Genomic DNA, 19,088 nt, shown 5'->3' with positions numbered 1-19,088 from the left:
CAATTTGGATCAGAGTTACACTACACTCTGATCTCCCTCTAAACTTAACTTTGCACCGGTACTATAAAGTACCCAGGCGCTACATATGTATGGTAAGATAGCAGCCTTTTTTGTCCCATGGATTAGAGAGACTCAGATGGGGTTTTTTCCGGCATTAAAAATTCCATAGCTCAAGTTCTCCTTCCCCTCTTGTCATGTGAGATGTCACATGACGCGGCAAAGAGGAAGGGCAGTCTGCCCTCATTCCCAAGAAGCACAGTGCCGAGTCTCACAACCTGCACACGTGTAGCGTTTTTCAGCCCCCTACAGGTTGAAGGAAGAAAAAAAGCCAACACTTGACCCAGCTGATAATATCTGCTACCAGTCACACAGCATGAACTTTATCCATAGAAAAAAACTGAGGCACTGCCAATGGTTCCGAGCCTGGAAAGTACTGAAAAAGCACCCTTTATGGAACCCAGTGCCAGATGGTCACTCCAAAAGCAAGCCCTGGAAAGACCACCACACTGGATACCTACTATCAGAGAGAACTTTTAGCAGCAATGTACAGAATATCTTGAGGGAGTGGGTAACCGCTCAAAGAGAACCAGGTAATCTGATTCCTGTGGTCCGAGCCAAGGGTGCAGGCAGTGCAATCAAAATGCAGGTTAGGATAAAGGAAAAAAGCTGGGACAGCCGCACTCCAAAAAAAACTCCTCCTTTAATTAAAAATCACAAAATACATGCCACAGCAAAAAACAGCACAACAAAAGAAAAGCTGACGTTTCGCACTATGCCTTAGTACAGAATATCTTGATTAAAGAGAAGGTCTTGATTGAAAAAAGTGCTAGCAAAAAATAGGTTAGTCTTAACACAGTATAGCTAAGGAAATGCTATCCATTATTCTAGTACACTAGCAAAAAATGTAGGTATGCCGGTAGTTGTAGGGATTATCCTGGGCTTGCTTACAGTTTTTTGGCAATATCCAGTCCTCTTGTAGATGGCAGTATAACCCAACAATTAAAGACTTTGCAAAGTGAATTCCTTTTTTAACCCTTGAACACAAAGAGAACCCCACTAAAACAACATTTTACCACACATTTACGATTACTCCTGCTATTGTTACATATCCAGCATGGTGAAACTCAGAATATAAAAACCAAAATAAAACCAGTACAAAAAATGAAGGTAGCCTGAGTGCAGAAAAATGCACAGCAACTTACTGAATAGAACTTTCTAATGAAAAAAGTTGAGAGATACAAACCTATTTTGTTAAATAGCTACTGCAGGTCAAAATAGATTTTATGGATTCTAGAACATGCCGTTTTCATTGCACAATAAAAAGGACAAGAAAATGGCAAAATGTACTTTTAGCAAGAATATTTTTAATATAACAAAAGCTGTTATGTCATGGCCAGATTAAAGAGGGAACAAAGGTGCAATTGGCTGTGGGTCTTAACCCTTAAAGGTCCTCCAACAGAAAAAATAGGAAAAGGTAATACACAGGTGATACTCTAATCTAGATTTTCTAAGAAAAAGTTTATTATAACAATGCATTCATACTGTAAGTCATTCCCAGTGTCACTTTACTTAAGGTCTAACTGGAACACAACTTCTGCTGTTCACATGAATTTACTTGTTTGGAATACCAGTTCTTGATCAATTTTCATAGCAAGGGGTATTGTCAATAGGGATGAGCCGAACACCTCCCAGTTTGGTTCGCAGCAGAACATGCCAACAGGCAAAACAATTTGTTTGAACACAAGAACACCGTTAAAGTGACACGAACACGAAAAAAATCGAAAGTACTACATTTTAAAGGCTAATATGCAAGTTGTCATAAAAAGTATTTAGGGACCTGGGTCCTGCCCGAGGGGACATGCATCAATGCAAAACAAAAAAAAGTTTTAATATAACAGCCATTTTTTCGGGAGCAGTGATTTTAATAATGCTTAAAGTGAAATAAAAGTGAAATATTCCTTTAAATTTCATACCTGTATGCCTGTAAAGTAGTGCATGTTCCAGTGTTTATAACAGTCTCTGCACAAAATAGCATTTAAGAAAAAAAAAAGTAAATTAAAACTATTCATGGCTATAATGAATTGTTGGGTCCCAGCAATACAGACAAGTCAATGAAAGTAATTGGGAAAAAAAAAAAAAAAAAACATGTAAAAAAGATAGTGCAGTGCTATTAAACTAAATAGAAAAAATAATAATAATGTCCAATGTAAACACAACATGTAAATAGTTCCACAGTGAATCCCGATTCCAAAAATGAAGTCAGATGAAGGAAAAAAAGGTCACGATATAGGGAGAGATTCCTCAAAACGTGATCAGAGTGCTTGCAGGTAAAAGCTGATAATCAGGGCTGTCTTAATGAGAGGGCACACCTAGGCACTGCCCAGGGGCCCCAGCTGCATGGGGGGGCCCCTCCACTTTCCATAAAGCAGCTGGTCCTTGAGCCCACGCTGCACCGAAATTGGGGGCCCCAGGATGGCACTGAGAGTGATGATAAACAGAGGAGGCAGGCTGGCAGCAGTGCACCGCGCTGTGCAGAACGATATCTAACAGCCGAAAGGGAGGGGCAGGGCCAGAGCGCCAGTGATGCTTTGACCTTGCTCTGTATCTCCACTGGAAAAGGGGGTACTGCATGGATGGAATAATAGTGCTGGGGGATATCAAGGGTGTATGGAGGAAAACAATGCTGAGGGGGGATCTGGGGTGTATAGAGGGTAGAAATGCTTGGGGTGGCTATAGTGCTAGAGGTATCAGGCATGTAGAGAGGCCACAGTGTAGGGAGTATCAGGGATGAAGGGATGAAGTCGGGTCACAATACAAGGGGTATCTTATGGTATATTTGTTACAGTGCTAGGGGGCAATATCTAGGGTGTAGACGGGTCAGAGTGCTGGGGGGATTATCTGGAATGTAGAGAGGTGCGAGTGCTGAGGGGATATCTGAGGCGTATAGGGGTTAGAGTGCTGGGGGGATATCTTGGGTGTAGAGAGGTGCGAATGCTGGGGAGATATCTGGTGCACAGAGGGGCCATGGTGCTGGGGGGGGGCATCATTGTAGCAGATTATATGCACAGGACAGCTTTGTTACTTTATGCATGTAGAATTTTCACACGGTTTCTTTGCTGTACAGAATGATTGTTCATGTAGTTAATGTGGAGCTCCACCCAAAAGGGGAAGCTCCGTTTGTCTGTCTCCTACCTACTTGATGTCTGTTTACCTGCACTGTCTCCATTGTAGGGGCCTTAGAGTATTACTTTACCCAAGGGCCCATGATGCTATCAAGACAGCCCTGCTGATAATGTGACCTGTATATTTGGTGAAGGAAGCACTATAAAAAGACACTCCCCTCAACGACTGGGTCTCCGAATCAACAGAAGACCAAATGATCTTTCCCCACAAGGGCATTTGAGGTAGCGATAATTTCTTCCCAAAACACTTGGCAATCCGCAATCATGCAAAAATCAATTGAACAAATATAGTGCTCTCTGTTTTTTCATAAATGTGATCAATTTGTATGAAAGAGCACTGTTTGAACAATTGATTTTTGCGGATTGCCAAGTGTTTTGGGAAGAAATTATCGCTACCTCAAATGATTATCTGATGACTATACAGAGATAGTTTGGAGTCGAGATTTATTCCTGGATATTGCCCATGTGGGGAAAGTTAAATTTGGTCTCCTGTTGATTCAGAGACCCAGTCATTGAGGTGAGCGGCCTGTATATTTGGATAAGGAATAACTATAAGGACACATTATCAGCTTCTACCTGCAAGCACTCTAATCACGTTTTGAGGAATCTCTCCCTATATCGTGACCTTTTTTCCTTCATCATCTGACTTCATTTTTGGAATCAGGATTCACTGTGGAACTCTTTACATGTTGTGTTTACATTGGACAGTATTAAAATTTTTCTATTTAGTTTAATAGCGCTGCACTATTTTTACTCATCCCCACAACCCTTGAACGGTGGGTTGAGGGGGTCTGCGGGCAGGGGGCTTATTGAAATCTGGAAGCCCCTTTAACAAAGGGGACCCCCAGATCCCAGCCCCCTTTATGTGAATTGGTAAGGGGTACATTGTAAAAGGGGTCTTATTTGTTAATGGGGCTTCCAGATTCCAATAATCCCCACAACCACCAGGCAAGGGTTGTGAGGATGAGGCCCTGTACAGTTCGGGAGGGGGGCGCTCTCGTCATCCCCCCATTTTCCATAGGCCTGCCAGGTTGCGTGCTTGGATAAGTGTCCGGTGTGGATTTTTGGGGGGAACCCCACGCATTTTTAAAAAATTTGCGCAGGGTTCCCCTTAATATACATACCAGACCGGAAGGGCCTGGTAATGGAATTTGGGGGGACCCCCACACTTTTTTATTTTTCAATGACTTATTTGTATTGCCGGGACCCGACAATTCATTATAGCCACGAGTAGTTTAAAACAACTTTTTTCCCCCTTTAGAAATGTCATTGTGCAGAGACTGTTATAAACACGGGAAACAAGCACTACATTACACCACACTTTTATGGTTTCACTTTAAGCATTATAAAAATCACTACTCCAATAAAATGTATTTTTAAAACTTTTTTGGATTGTTACATGTCCTCTGGGGCAGGACCCAGGTCCCTAAATACTTTGTAGGACAATAACTTGCATATTAACCTTTAAAATTAGCACTTTAGATTTCTCCCATAGAACACACCAAATTGTTCGCTGTTCAGCGAACAGCCAATGTTTAAGTGGAACACGTTAGACCCGAACATAAAAGCTCATCCCCAATTGTCAAAAGAGGGCAAGGATTATTGCAAATATAGATCCAGGTAAATCTAGTGGTTGTTAAGGATATCCCTCACCTGCAGAATTGGCCAGCTGCTGGTGTCTTTTCTGTGTCAGTTATGCTTTTTCTTAAAGCCAAACTTTAGCCTTTACTAAAATATGAATAGCCCATAACCATATTTATAAAAGCAGCACCTATAAATTCTCACCTCCTATTTGGCACTATCCCCTTAATTCCTTTCTGCCACTAGATCAATAGTCTTCCAGTAGTCTTTCCTTAATGCTCTGTTCTCTAGATTACGGAGGTCCACTCAGCACTGGAGAAATGGCAAAAGGGAAGACGACCTTGGAGCATCACATGAGCTGTCTAAAGACTTCTGAAAAAGGTATGAGAAAAAAAATAGCTGGGGAGCATCTGGGAAAAGGGAGGGAAGGTCAGAACTGAGCTAGAAGGCCGCCAAACGAATCTTTGTTTATGAAGTGCATGATCAAAGCTCAATGCAACTTACTATGTGCAATTCCTTTGCCACTATTGGGGCCTTTTACGCTAGAGATTTACACAATCTACCCCCTTTCGTGCCCCTTCCACCCTTATTTGCAACTCTTTGCTTTTAAGCCATTTTATTGTAAACACCAAATAGAATTTCTAGCTTTTCAGCAGAATAAAACTTTGGCATAACTGTGCCCTTTATGTTGCTGGCTGCTCAGTTGAAATCCAAAGTCTTCTGCCCCACATTCCCCTAAAGCCATAATCGTCCAGTGCTGTGGGGGTTATACCGAGCACTGGGCCTGTCACAGGTACTCAAGAATGTGGATTAAAAGGTCTGCTTGCTTAATTTATAGATCACTTTTCATTGAGGAAGCTAAAGTACTGCTGCAGGGATATGGGCGAGTGGTCACATGACTTCAGATTCTAATTAACCACTTGCCATCCGGCCCATTTCCAACACTTCACTCCTACATGTACAAAAAACACTTTTGTTAGAAAATAACTTAGAACCCCCAAACATTTTTTAGCAGAGACCCTATAGAATAAAATGGTGAGTTGCAATTTATGTCATACAGTATTTGTGCAGCGTTTTTTGAAACGCAATTTTTTTGGACAAAACAGTTTGATGGATATAAAAAAAAAAAAAAAAACACGAAAGTTGGCCAAGATTTTATGTATAAATGTAAAAGATGATGTAACACCGAGTAAATGGATATCCTCATGCTTTAAAATTACACACGTCCCTGGAACGGCAGCAAACGACGGTGCTTAAAATTATCCATAGTTGCACAGGAGGTCTTGTGCTAGAATTATTGAACTCACTCTGACATTTGAGACAATTGCTCACATGTGTGGTTCAATCGCCGTTTACATATGCGTGTGGGAGCAATGTATGCATTTGCGCGCAAGCATGGTTGGTGGTAAGGGGGTGATTATTTAGTCAATACCAAAAAAAAATGTTATACCAACTTTATTGCCATCATAAGAGATGTACAGCATCCCTTCTGACAGCATTGGCCGTGAAGGGTCCTCTTTCTGGAAAGATTTGGGGACTATCAAACTGCAAATCTCTCTTCTGGCCTCCCATGCAGCCAATCAGACACAGATCAGTCTGATCGACCGCTTCCCTGACTACTGGTGGCCAGGTAAACAAAGGGGCAGAACCGGAAGTGACAAATTACTCGTTCCTGGGTTACAGAGAGAAGGGAATTACATCAGTTCCTCGCTCTGTAAAGGGCAGCCATTGCTGCCGGAGTAACAGAGTGGCGAACTGTACCATCCCTTTTGCCAATAAAGAAAATAAAAATACACAACATTTAACTAAACTTAGGCTTTAAACGCTTACCTACTAAAAATGTATCCGTGTGATTTCTACATTACACGTTGCATTACTGGAGAAGTGATATGCATGAGGAATTAGGTCACTCTTTCATTCTTCAGTGCCGACTTACAATGGACATGAAGACCTTCCTGAATGGAATTACTAACAAGGAAATATTATAGCATTTTAATGGCACATCAAAATTAGACAGTGTGAAAGATCTGTTACACTCCCTTTTGTTCTGTTTGGACAGATCAAGCAAAAGATTGATTAGTGCTATTGTTCCTAATGCTACTTGAAGTCATGGCAGCTGTGTTTGAATGAGAAAGCTGGGTAATTTTTTTTCAGAGCTCAGTCAATGACTATCAATTCAAAAGCAAAAAAAAAAATAAAAAAAAAACAGTTTTTGTATGAATTACAATTGTTGATAGCCACAACTAAGCCAATCACATAAATGACAAATACCCTGATATGAAAGTTTCATTTATTAATATCCAAAATGTCATATACACTTTGGTAAAGTTAGGGATATTTTTAAAACCATATCAATAAAGCACAGTCATTCTACTAGTGAATGTACTGAAAATTGTGGTGGAGGGACACACTGAGAACAAGTTTGCAGGTGAACTCTGGGCACAAAAGCTCATTTAAAATATATTCCAACAGCCACTAATTATATAAATCCACAAAATGCCTTTACAAACCCTAATATAACCATTAAAATGTAGCAATGACATCACTGTGTTGCAAATAACCTGTGCAGAAAGCTGTAGGAGGAACCCAGCAGAAGCCACCAACTACAGGCTGCATACACTGTGTGCGTGATGCCTAGGTTGGCAATGCACTCTCCTGCTCCTCCTCCGAGCGAATCGACTGACCCAAGGCAGTATTGACCACTGTGAAGGACTTTTTGCCTATATGCTTCAGTTTAATTCTCCCTGCTAGTAATGCTGTGTGTGTTAGAGGTAAAAGGTGATTTCATGTGTGACTCATTCCTCTGTGTAACAGACTGTTGAAATGTTAATGTCCCTTCCCCAGCCAGCTCCCTATTTTAAAGGGTAATTGATCTATTGTGTGTGCGAAGAAGACCTGTGTTTACCCTTAAGAAATGTGTCTACAGGGTCGGCTCCGAAGTGCCTATAATCTGTATGGGAGCCCCCACTGTGTGAGGGGGGGCGGAGATTGTCATTGTAACAGTTTTGTAACTACATATAAGCTAGGTGTTGTACCATTAAAGTCTCTCTTGTTCCAGCAGTAAGCTTGGCTCATGTGTGGATTATTGGGCGATCCCAGGAATATTCCTCCTTGTGGATTATTGAGTGATTTTCTTTATGGGAAGAAGGGAATGTTTGACGGGGATATCTTCTACTACCGTCACAACTGGTTGGCATCAGCGGGATTTTCCCTTTTACTCTCCTTTACACCCGGCTTAAAAGAAATACACTGAAAGAACTACTGGAAGTTCGTGGAAGGATTGCTAGCAACAAAACCAAGCGGGTCATCATAGAATTAATGGAGCTAGACCAGGAGAACTTGGTTGCAGCAACGCCAGCAGTACAAGAGATGGAGACACCAGTGATTCAGGAAGAGGAATCACCAGCCAACAAAGTAATGAGAGAGAAGCTAGCATGGTTCGGTCCGAACCCAACGGCAGATGTGGTGCTGAAAGTGATGGATCTGTTAGCGAAGGAGGCTAAACAAATAAGAGGCGCAGAACTACAGTTAAAACTGGCAGCAGTCCAACAAGCAGCCGCACATTCTCCAAACAGTGAGTACAGCACAGCAGACACAAGGAAGATTCCGTTTAGCGCTTTTAAAGCTTTTGATGAAAAAGACTGTGAAATTGATAACTGGCAGATTTTGAGCGACAATGTAACCTGCACCGAATAGCTAGAAGAGAGTGGGTTTCAATATTGTCAGGCAAACTGTCAGGCAAAGCTTCTGATGCTTTTCGGACCGTGCCGGAGCAGGAGATCCATAGCTACGCCAGGGTTAAAGAAGTGCTCCTGGCTCGTTATGCAGTAACCCCAGAGTCCCACCGACAGAAGTTCAGGGACTCACGCAAAACCACGAAAGACTTGCGTGGAATGGGCATGCCAGTTATCCCTGTCGGCCTCTAACTGGGTTAACAGCAGCCAGGCCACCACCGCAAAGGACATTTTGCAACTAATGCTCCTGGAGCAATTTTACAATCACATCCAGACGGATGTCAGACTGGGTGAGAGATCGCAGGCCCATGACTACCAGAGGTCGCCAAGTTGGCGTATGAATATGCAGATACTCACAAGATGAACCAGGTCACACCACGGGTACAACCTCCACGACCAACGGCGCCCTCACACCCACCAGCCGCTAGATACCAACCTCCTAACAGACCGGTGACATCTAGCCCTCGCTATCCACGCCAGGAGGACAACGAACAACGCTGCTTCCGGTGCAAACAGCTGGGTCACTTAAAGCAGAATTGCCCCATGAATGACAACACCAGGTCAAATTGGTCTCTACCTGGGTACCGCCCACCAGCAGCAGCCCATTGTGTAGACTCGGCTTGGGATCCCCAGGAGCTGGGTCAGGAAGAACCATTGGTCACCCCTTACGAAGCCCTCATGGTACAATCTGTTATTACAGACAACAGGGAACACCATTGTCAGATGGTCATGGGTAATGGAAAAACCGCCCGGGGATTAAGAGACAACCGGGTGGGCGACAGCCATGAGCCGGAGGGGCCCTGGCGGGAGCTGGGCAGAAAGAGGCACTGCCGGCTACCCTCCAAGAAGAAGAGGTCCTGGAAGCCGTATAACAAGCTGACCTGGGAGGAGAAGAAGCGACTGGAGGAGAGGGAGTCGCAGCGGGCGTCCCAGATGCGGGCTGAGATGTTCGCCAAGGGCCCACCGGTGGCCCCTTACACCACCACCCAGTTCCTGATGACGAAGTACCACGTGGAGAGCCTGCAGGACATGAGCAAGCAGGAGCTGATCCGTGAGTACATGGAGCTGGAGGAGTGCATAAGCCGCATGGAGGAGGAGAACAACCGCCTGAGGTCACAGCAGGCCGACCCCCCCAGGCTCCATGAACTGGAGATGGAGCTGGAGAAGCTCAAAGAGGAGAACCGGCGGCTGCGGAGGGAGCAGGGGGTGGCTGACCCTATGGGGCACTGATCCAACCCCCCCATAGCGACACACCTAGACGGCGGCGCACAGACCCATCCGTCGTCTTCACACTGACTTCTGGCGACTCTGCAGATCGCACAAAGACTTGGGGACTGACCGGCGTGTGATCTGACGACCCGGTGGCATACCTGAGTCGGAAGCTGTTGCCAAGGGAGGTCAGTTACGCCACCATTGAAAAAAAAAAAAAAGTGTTTGGCCTTGGTATGGGCACTCAAAAAGCTCACACCTTACCTTTATGGCCGGGCTTTTACTCTCATCACTAATCAAAACCCCTTGGTGTGGCTTAACCGGGTTTCAGGGGACAACGCCCGGTTGCTACGCTGGAGCTTGGCCTTACAGCCCTATGACTTTACGATTTATTATCGCCCAGGCAAGCAAAACGGGAATGCCGATGGATTGTCACGCCAAACGGAGTTAACCTCGGACTAAAAGCTCATAACCCGTCAACCCTACTGGACCAGGAAAGGTCCAACCGGGTTGCCGGAGCAGGGAGAAAAAGGGGGGCCATTGTGAAGGACTTTTTGCCTATATGCTTCAGTTTAATTCTCCCTGCTAGTAATGCTGTGTGTGTTAGAGGTAAAAGGTGATTTCATGTGTGACTCATTCCTCTGTGTAACAGACTGTTGAAATGTTAATGTCCCTTCCCAGCCAGCTCCCTATTTTAAAGGGTAATTGATCTATTGTGTGTGCGAAGAAGACCTGTGTTTACCCTTAAGAAATGTGTACAGGGTCGGCTCCGAAAGTGTCTGCCTATAATCTGTATGGGAGCCCCCACTTTGTGAGGGGGGGGGGCGGAGATTGTCATTGTAACTACATATAAGCTAGGTGTTGTACCATTAAAGTCTCTTGTTCCAGCAGTAAGCTTGGCTCATGTGTGGATTATTGGGCGATCCCAGGAATATTCCTCCTCGTGGAATATTGGGTGAAATTTCTTTATGGGAAGAAGGGAATGTTTGACGGGGATATCTTCTACTACCGTCACAACCACTACTGGCTTTCCTGTGAAGACCAGTTCAGGTAAGCAGTACTCAGAAAAGCCAGCAGCATTTAACCTCGCAAACTGCACACGTTGGGGTAAGAAATGTAACAATTGGGGAATATTTTGTGTCCAATCCAAGCTAAAAAATACTGGAGGGCTTAAAGTGATATAAAATGTTCCCCTATTAAAGTTCCTTAATAGTGTTACATACTGTATATAGGCTAACCTTTTTCATTTGCTGGTCCATTTCCCCCCCCCCCCTCCCCATTTCTGGCTCTCCAATTGGTGCCCCCTCTGCAGCACTGCTGCTCTCATTGGGGCACCCTTGCATGCACGCTCACGCTGCTGGGACTACAACCTTGTGAAAAAGATGCCAAGTTGTGCCCGCACGGACACCACAAAGGAGGCCAAAGCTCTGCCTCCCATGTCCTTTAATCAACATGGAAATCTGCAGCTTTGGACCACAGCCCCACCTCTGAAAATGATAGGTGTGCTGGGGAGACGGAAATGGGCATGACTGCTGGGAGGAGCGGCCACCAAGAACTCGGCTCATTCTTGAGCAAGAGGTCTGAAATGGCGGAATTGCGAATGCACGATAGCGCTAAGCATGTTGGGACTTGTAGGCCCCAAAGCCGTATGACATAGTGGTTTGGAGTGCACTCTGGGGATCAGAAGCTGCAGGGAAGTAAAGAGGGATGAGAGACTACAATCAGTATGCCAAAAACATTGAAAAAACTAATTTGGGGCAAAAAGAATGAGATGTTTGTTCCGCATGGACCTGAAATATGTGAAAAAATATGGCACTTTAAACCACTTTAATACTACAATAGGTGAATGCACTTCCTGTCCACCTGTTATAGGGAATGCACAAAACACATTACAGAGACTTACAAACAGTATGTTTGGTATAATTCAGATATTTACAATATAGAATGTCAGCATTCATCATTTTGATATTTTCAAGCAAATAGCTTGAAAAAAAAAAAAAAGGTTATTAATGGAAACATAATTTAAGCATTGTACAGAGCTGGCCATCAAATTAATTTTAAATGTATATGTAGCGCCTGTGTACTTTATAGTACCGGTGCTAGTTACATTTGGAGGGAGATCAGAGTGTAGTTAAACTCCGATCCAAATTGTTGTGTGCAAGACAGGGTCTCTGTCTCGGCTGTGGGCTTATTCTGTTGCACTGGGGTGTTCTTCCAACCCCGGTGCTGCAGGTGGCAGCAGTAGAGTCAAGGCTTAGGGTGACCACATCACGGCACCCCGGTGTTATGGCCTACCTGGCCAGGGCGTGCGTGCCACACGGTATTCCTGGTTCTGGGACCATGTTGGCCGGAAGCATTTGAACAGCGACGGGGACCCAGCAAGCGACTGGGTTCCCACCTTTGAGGATCCCAAGCTGTAATTGCTGTTGGGTGGGGAGTCTGTCTGAGGAGCGCCATTGAGAGGCTGGCAGTCCAAAGGGGCCTTGACAAACCACCGGGGATCAAGGTAGCCAGACACTGAAGGATTGATCACCTGTCAGTCGGTACCTGGGCAACAAGTTGAGAGATCCAGGCGTAATTCATCTAAGATTATCTCTGTGTAGCGCTACCCCCTCAGGAGCCACTGGTTGTTGTTGGGATCGGCATATTAAGTTACCTCTCAGTGTTGTCTAGGGGTGTAGTTGATGAGCAGAGTAGTGAGCGAATGTCCAGTCAATGAATACGTTTCCAAATGCTTTATTTCCAGGCCCAACATCAACATGAGGTATAGCAAAAAGGTTGATGAAGCAATAGAGAACTTTGCAGTATCAGGCCTGGATAAGAACCGAGCAATCCTGCTCTCAACAGCACAATAGTAGTAGTTACAGTTCGTCGCCACTCTAGCCAGAGTGGGTGAAGTGCCCCCGGACAGACTCCTGCCACAAGTCTGGCAGCCGAAGTGTCACTTTAGATTGCTGGGAGGAACAGGCCTCTGCCACAGGCCTGGCTCTAGGGCCTCTGCCACAGGCCTAGTATTTTAAGTGAACCCAACGGATTCAGCGAATCCTCCCAGTAGATTAAGTAAGGGTCACTGGGTGACAGTTGAAGTGTACCTGTCAATGTCCCAGTCACCAGATCCACGATGGTTCATTCAAGCCCTGTTGGACAACCTGCCTCCGGGTTCTCCTCAAGCCGACCCCCCCATCGAACGGCATCCAGCCTGGAATCTCCTCAGCAGAGTTGGGAACCCAGTAAGTCACTGGGGCCCCTTTAAAGGAACGTGGAGCTCCGCCTAGCGTGTGACCCCGGCCTGGTAGGCCATCACTGGGGTCCGCTGGATGCGCACACCCTGAAGGTGGGTGCCGCACCTGGAACACGCAAAGAACACAAAATGGTGTCTGCCACAGATATACTCTCCCTCGCGGGGCAGCATGCCCCGCGAGGGAAAACTCCTCTAATTGGCTGCTGGGGAAACTGGGCTCTGCCAGAACCCCTCTAGCGCCACCTGTCGCCCAGGGGTGGAATCAGCATCCCTGGAGTGCATACTGACCTACAGGACAGTTCAGGAATGACCGCAGCCCATAATTTAGCAAATTGTGAATGGGAGCAAAATAACTCTCCCATTCCACACTAACTTTAGCTTAGTGCCCATACTGAAAGTAAGGGGGCGCTACATCCGTAACTACAAATCAGAGAGGGCCTGTGGCAGAGGTATGTCTGACGTTCACCAAGGAGGGTCTGTGGCAGGGACTTTATCCTACAAATGTTCGAGTGATACTCCGGCTGCCAGGTCAGTGAGAGGCCGCTAAACCCACTCGCATAGAAGTGGCGCAGAAAAGTGTTACGCTTGGGGAGCAGGACTCCCTAAAATCACGCCTGAATCTGCTGTTCTCCTTTCATCAACTTTACTTTCCACACCACAAGTGTGTTTTTACCCGGCTGGGTAATAAAGAGCACAGCAAAGCGCACCTGTTGCGGACATTACTTTACTTCTAACAAATGCAATATGCATCATTCACCCCTAGGAATTCGGGGGAGCCATGAGGTAAATGTGCCACCCGAAACAACCAGCAGCTCCTCCAGGGGTAATGCTACATATAAAACCAGAGTGGGGATCCAAGACATTACAAAAGCTTGCATCATATAACTTATGTTAAGTGACACTTGCATGCATGATCAAACCTGCACAGTTGCAGAACTGCACCTTTTTGCGATTTTTGATTGTACTGTTTGCACAACTACATACTGCCCTTGTATGAAAATCCTAAAGGCCGCCATTGTTGGTTCAAATCTTGAACAGTTAAGCTGGGACCAGCCAAGATTTGATTCATCTACAGGAAAGCTGATTGTCGATCCATCGCTCAACTTGTTTACAACCAGCATGTCATATTTTTTCATGATTTTTTTGCGGGCAGCTATAGCCATTAGTAATAATTATTGTTTTCTCCTGGCTCTCTGTGACCCCCTTCCCACACCATTAGCGCACAATAGCTCTGCACTGTGTTAATGGGGGAATCGAGTGATTGAACTGGCCAAGCATGTCTCCAGACCTAAATCCTATTGAGCATCTGTGGGGCATTCTCAAACGGAAGGTGGAGAAGTGCAAGGTCTCCAAAATCCACACCAGCTCAGTGATGTCTTCTTGCAGCAGTGCAAGAGGACTCCAGTGGCAATTTGTGAAGCTCTGGTGAACTCCATGCCCAAGAGGGTTAAGGCAGTGCTGGAAAATAATGGTGGCCACACACTTTGGGCCCAATTCGGGCATTTTCACTTAGGGGTGTACTCACTTTTGTTGCCAGTGGTTTAGACATTAATGGCTGTGTGTCGAGTTATTGAGGGGACAGCAAATTTACACTGTTATACAAGCTGTACACTCACTATACATTGTAGCAAAATGTAAATGCTTCAGTGGTGTCACATAAAGATAGAATAAAATATTAGCAAAAATGTGAGGGGTGTACTAATTTGTGTGAGATACTGTAGCTATAGACATGTTGCAATATGTAAAGTATAATTTGTAATCGTCCTTTGAACATTTCTGTGCTCAGCGTATAGTATGCAAATTGCATACTAACACCGATTCACAACGTTGCGCGAGCCCTGCGTACGCAATTTACGTTGTTTACGTACGGCGGTTTTCGCGCAAGGCTGCCCCTGCTATTAGCAGGGGCAGCCCATGTTACGTATACCCGTCGTTTCCCGCGTCGCGAAATTTTAATTTTACGTGGTTTGCGTAAGGGAATCGTGAATGGCGCTGGACGCCATTCACGTTCACTTTGAAGCAAATTACGTCCTTGCGACGTCATTTGCCGCAATGCACGTCGGGAAAGTTTGCCGACGGAGCATGCGCTCTACGATCGGCGCGGGAACGCGCCTAATTTAAATGATTCCCGCCCCTACGGGATCATTTAAATTGCGTGCTCTTGCGCCAGGCATTTTGCCGGCGCGCCCGCGCAATTTACGGAGCTTCTGCTCCGTGAATCGAGGGCAGCGCAAAAAAATTGCGGGGAGCAGGGCAAAATCGTTGCCCTGCGCCTCCGTAATAAATGCGCAAATCTTTGAATCCGGCCCAATGTAAATTACAACGGAGATTAATGAGTTGCTGAGCTGTAGAGACCGTGTTCGTGTGCCCATCATGAAATTGGCAAGATGGCAGGTATTTTGTTTGTAATAAAAAGGGGTTTACAAAAAAACAACACACACCAATTCAAGCCAATGCCCCCAGCCCCTCCCCCCAACCCCTTTCACTGAACAGTAGGGAAGCGAGATCTTCTCCCTGTACCCGCTGTCATTTAAAAAAAAAACATCTGAATGAGAAAACTTTAAAGGGGAGTTTCAGGCTTTTATACTGTTTATTAAAAGTCAGCAGCTACAAAAAAAAGTGTAGCTGCTGGCTTTTAATAAACAGACACTCACCTGCTCCACGGTCCAGTGATGCACCGGCCAGAGCTCCGCCCCTCTCCGGCCGGCGTCTTCATTCTAAGTGTGGGCATCCAGCCGTGACTGCTTGCGGCTTAACAGCCAGGCACTCGTAAACACATGCGCGAGCGGCGCTGCGCACTGATTGGTCAGGCGATCGCCTGGGACCTGTCACGTGTCCCAGGCAATCGCCTACAAGGAGGGGCTGCTGTAGACGATATGACGCATCACCTAGGCGGTCCCTGGGCGGAAGGAGGAAGTGGGACAGGAAGTCCCACTCCTCTTGAAGCCCCCACTCTCCCCCCAAAAAAATTACATGCCAAATGTAGCATGCAAGGGGGAAAGGAGTGGATTAAGCAAAAGTTCCACTAAGTCCCGTGTGCCACCATTGTACTTCTCAAAGAGCTATAGGGACACTGCCGAGCACCCTCATAGTTAATTCGCAAGCTCTGCAAGCTTTCAGACTGACAGTTTGTATGGAGGTATGGGCTGCACACTGTAGGACTTGTCTGCAGGAGGCTGACATTGTACCTTGCGGAAGGTGAATTTAGCCTTTAATTTTGCCCATTACTATTAAAATGCATGTAATAAAACCAGCCAATCTACTCATGGCTTTAGATTTTTACCAAGCCATGTTGACACACTTCACAGGCATAGTCCTCTGTTGTCACTGTCAAAAAGGTGGTTCCGAGCAATGATGTGCAGCCAATGCTGGAGTGGGTAGATGTAACCAACAAGTGCCTGAAAAAGAATGGGGGAAGATCAGCAGCACTGAGATGGAAAAAAAAAAAAATAGTATTTTTGGTGTTAATCTTATGATTTTTTTCCATGCTTTAGAACAGTTAATGTCACCCAGTTAGAGTTTATATTTTTTTAAGAACAGGTGCTGCTGTACAGCATTAGGAGTTCATTGTTTTCTGGTTTTGCCATTTAAAGCACATGTTCCAGGAAGTTTCCCCTGTGGTCAAAGTTTTGGGAAATGCTGCATTCACCATCCTGTAATTATATCCCCAAAAAGTGTTAGTCCCTTATACAGTACCTTGAAAAAAATTCTTCTTACCCTTGAAATTTTCCAAATTTTATAACCAAAAACGTAAATGTATTTTATTGGAATTGTATATAAAAATGACAACCCCAAATGGCACTTTATTGTGAAGTGGAAGGAAAATGATATATGGCCTTCAACATATTTTACAAATAAATATCTGAAAAGCAAAATGCTATGTGTGGCAGAAAACTAAACATTACCCTGAATACACCATCCTCACCGTTAAACGTGGTGGTGGCAGCATCATGTTGTGGGGATGCTTTTCTTCAGTGGGGACAGGGAAGCTGGTCAGTTACATGGCTGTCCATTTAAACCGACAGGCTGGGCAAGGAGAGCATTAAATGGGAAAAGCAGCCAAGAGGCCCATGTAATTGCAGTGAGAGGTGGTTTTACAAAGTATTGACTCAGGGGGGCTGAATACAAATACACACCACACTTTTCATATATATTTTTTATTTAAAAAAATAAAAAAATTAAACACTTATCATTTTCCTTCTACCTCACAATTATGTGCCGTATGCGTTTGTCCATCACATAAAATTCCAATAACAAATTAATTTTTTTGGTTGCAACATGACAAAATGTGGAAAATGTTAAGGGGTATGAATATTTTTTCAAAGCACTGTACATCACATCACCTAGAAAAATAAAATATCAGCAATGTCTACTCAAACCGATTTTGCCATCCCGTTTACAATTAAGTCATCCAAAGCACAACAATATAATGAAAATTGTGGCTTACAACATCTACTAATCATTAACAGTACACCAGGTACTAGCCCACTAAACAGCCAAGTCTTTGTTTCTCCATATCACTTGTACAAATCTATATTTTCTCTAATCCCCTGTCTTCCTTCCTACACTCCACATGTTAATCATTTCTACTTCCTCTTCATCTTTTATATTTGATTTGAAACATGTGTCCTTGAGTGTTTACGTGAAACTTCTAATGTGCTGTTCAGACTGTTCATTATCTCATTAAATTCATAACACATCCGACAAGGTGGCATTTCTGTTTTTCTCTCATATTTCCACCTGCAAATATTTCACCAATTGGGAGCACTAAATAACATAATAAATAGTAGGATTTTTAAAATAATTTTGTAAATACAGGGTTTAAGCTCTAAGCCTCAGGTAAATGACTACAGTGCATTCAACAATTCCCCCCCCCCCCATAAAATAAAGTTTTTCTTCCTTTAACATTTTATTCATCTCAATTCCACTAATCGTTCTGTTCACATGCACTCACTCCAGCATTGCACCATTGCTCTATATTGCCTTCCTGATATCGACAATGGTGGACGAAGCCCATGAAATCTGTGATGGCATGGTACATTTAGTCTTTACCAGAAGTGACAAAGTATGGTACAACAGGAAGTGCCTAAAAGTGGGCCTTCATGGAAGGGTCACTAGGTATTAGTTTAATGAAATCTGCACATTTATAAAAAAAAAAAAAATGTATCAATATGTAAAATATTTGAGATTAATGGGTTGGTTTAGATTTACTTATAACCAGTGGAAGTCGTCACACACCCATAAAATAAATGTACATGGAACTTGTGTAGTGTCCTACCCTACTGCCCCATTGCCGCTACCTCTGACACTTTCCAGCAATTCCTGTATGTCAAAATTACAAGCGAGTTTCTCACACCAGATAAAACATTTTTACTCTGTTCCATTCATTTGCAGATCAAAGATTGTTCTGCATATGTCAGTTAAAGCAATCTGACAAATGATATGTCGTCTGTTTCTACCCACCCTCTTATTAAAGTGGAGGTTCACCCTAAAAACACATTTTTAACATTAGACCAAGCATAGCAAGGGCATTTACATTCGGCAGGTCTTTTTTCCTCGTACATACCTTTATATTCTGATTTGGTCGAGGGCTTCCGTGTTCTGATGACTCCGGGACTGGGCCTTCCTATCCCTGCCTCAGGGTTCCGATGACTGCGGGACTGGGCGTTCCTATGCTTCGGTTCAATGATTGACTGCTTGTGAAACAGGTGACCTGTCGCACAATGCCCGTCACCAGATGTCAAGAAATAGCAGAGCTGCGAGTCTGCACTATACGGCGCCTGCGCCCGCCGTGTAGAGCTGACTGCGCAGGCGCTGTATAGTGCCGACTCGCAGCTCGGCTATTTCCCGACATCTGGTGACGCACGTTGTGCGACAGGTCACCCGTTTCACAAGCCGTCAATCATCGAACCGAAGGAGTCATTGGAACCCGGAAGCCCTGAACAAAAACAGAATATAAAAAGGTATGTACGGAGAAAAAAAAAAAAATTACCTGCCTAAAGTAAATGTCCTTAGTATGCTGGCTCTGCTAGATGTAATGTTAAAAAAAAAAATTTGGGTGAACCTGTTTTTTTTTATTCTGCAGAAATATGTACATTTATTTTTTTCTCAAAGGTGAACTTATCCTTTATCGTTATTGTA

The 19,088-nt window shown here is 44.4% G+C and overlaps 1 protein-coding gene across 1 annotated transcript in view; it reads right to left on the bottom strand.

The window, feature by feature from the left end:
- The window catches only part of LOC120937275 (cAMP-dependent protein kinase inhibitor alpha-like), a 242,708-nt gene that overhangs the window by 73,135 nt on the left and 150,485 nt on the right, over positions 1–19,088 (bottom strand). The window lies entirely within an intron of this gene.

The sequence above is a fragment of the Rana temporaria genome, chromosome 4 (genome assembly GCF_905171775.1).
Source record: "Rana temporaria chromosome 4, aRanTem1.1, whole genome shotgun sequence".
NCBI lineage: Eukaryota > Metazoa > Chordata > Amphibia > Anura > Ranidae > Rana > Rana temporaria.
Note: the sequence above shows the minus strand (reverse complement) of the source record. Positions and strands in the feature narration are given on the sequence as shown.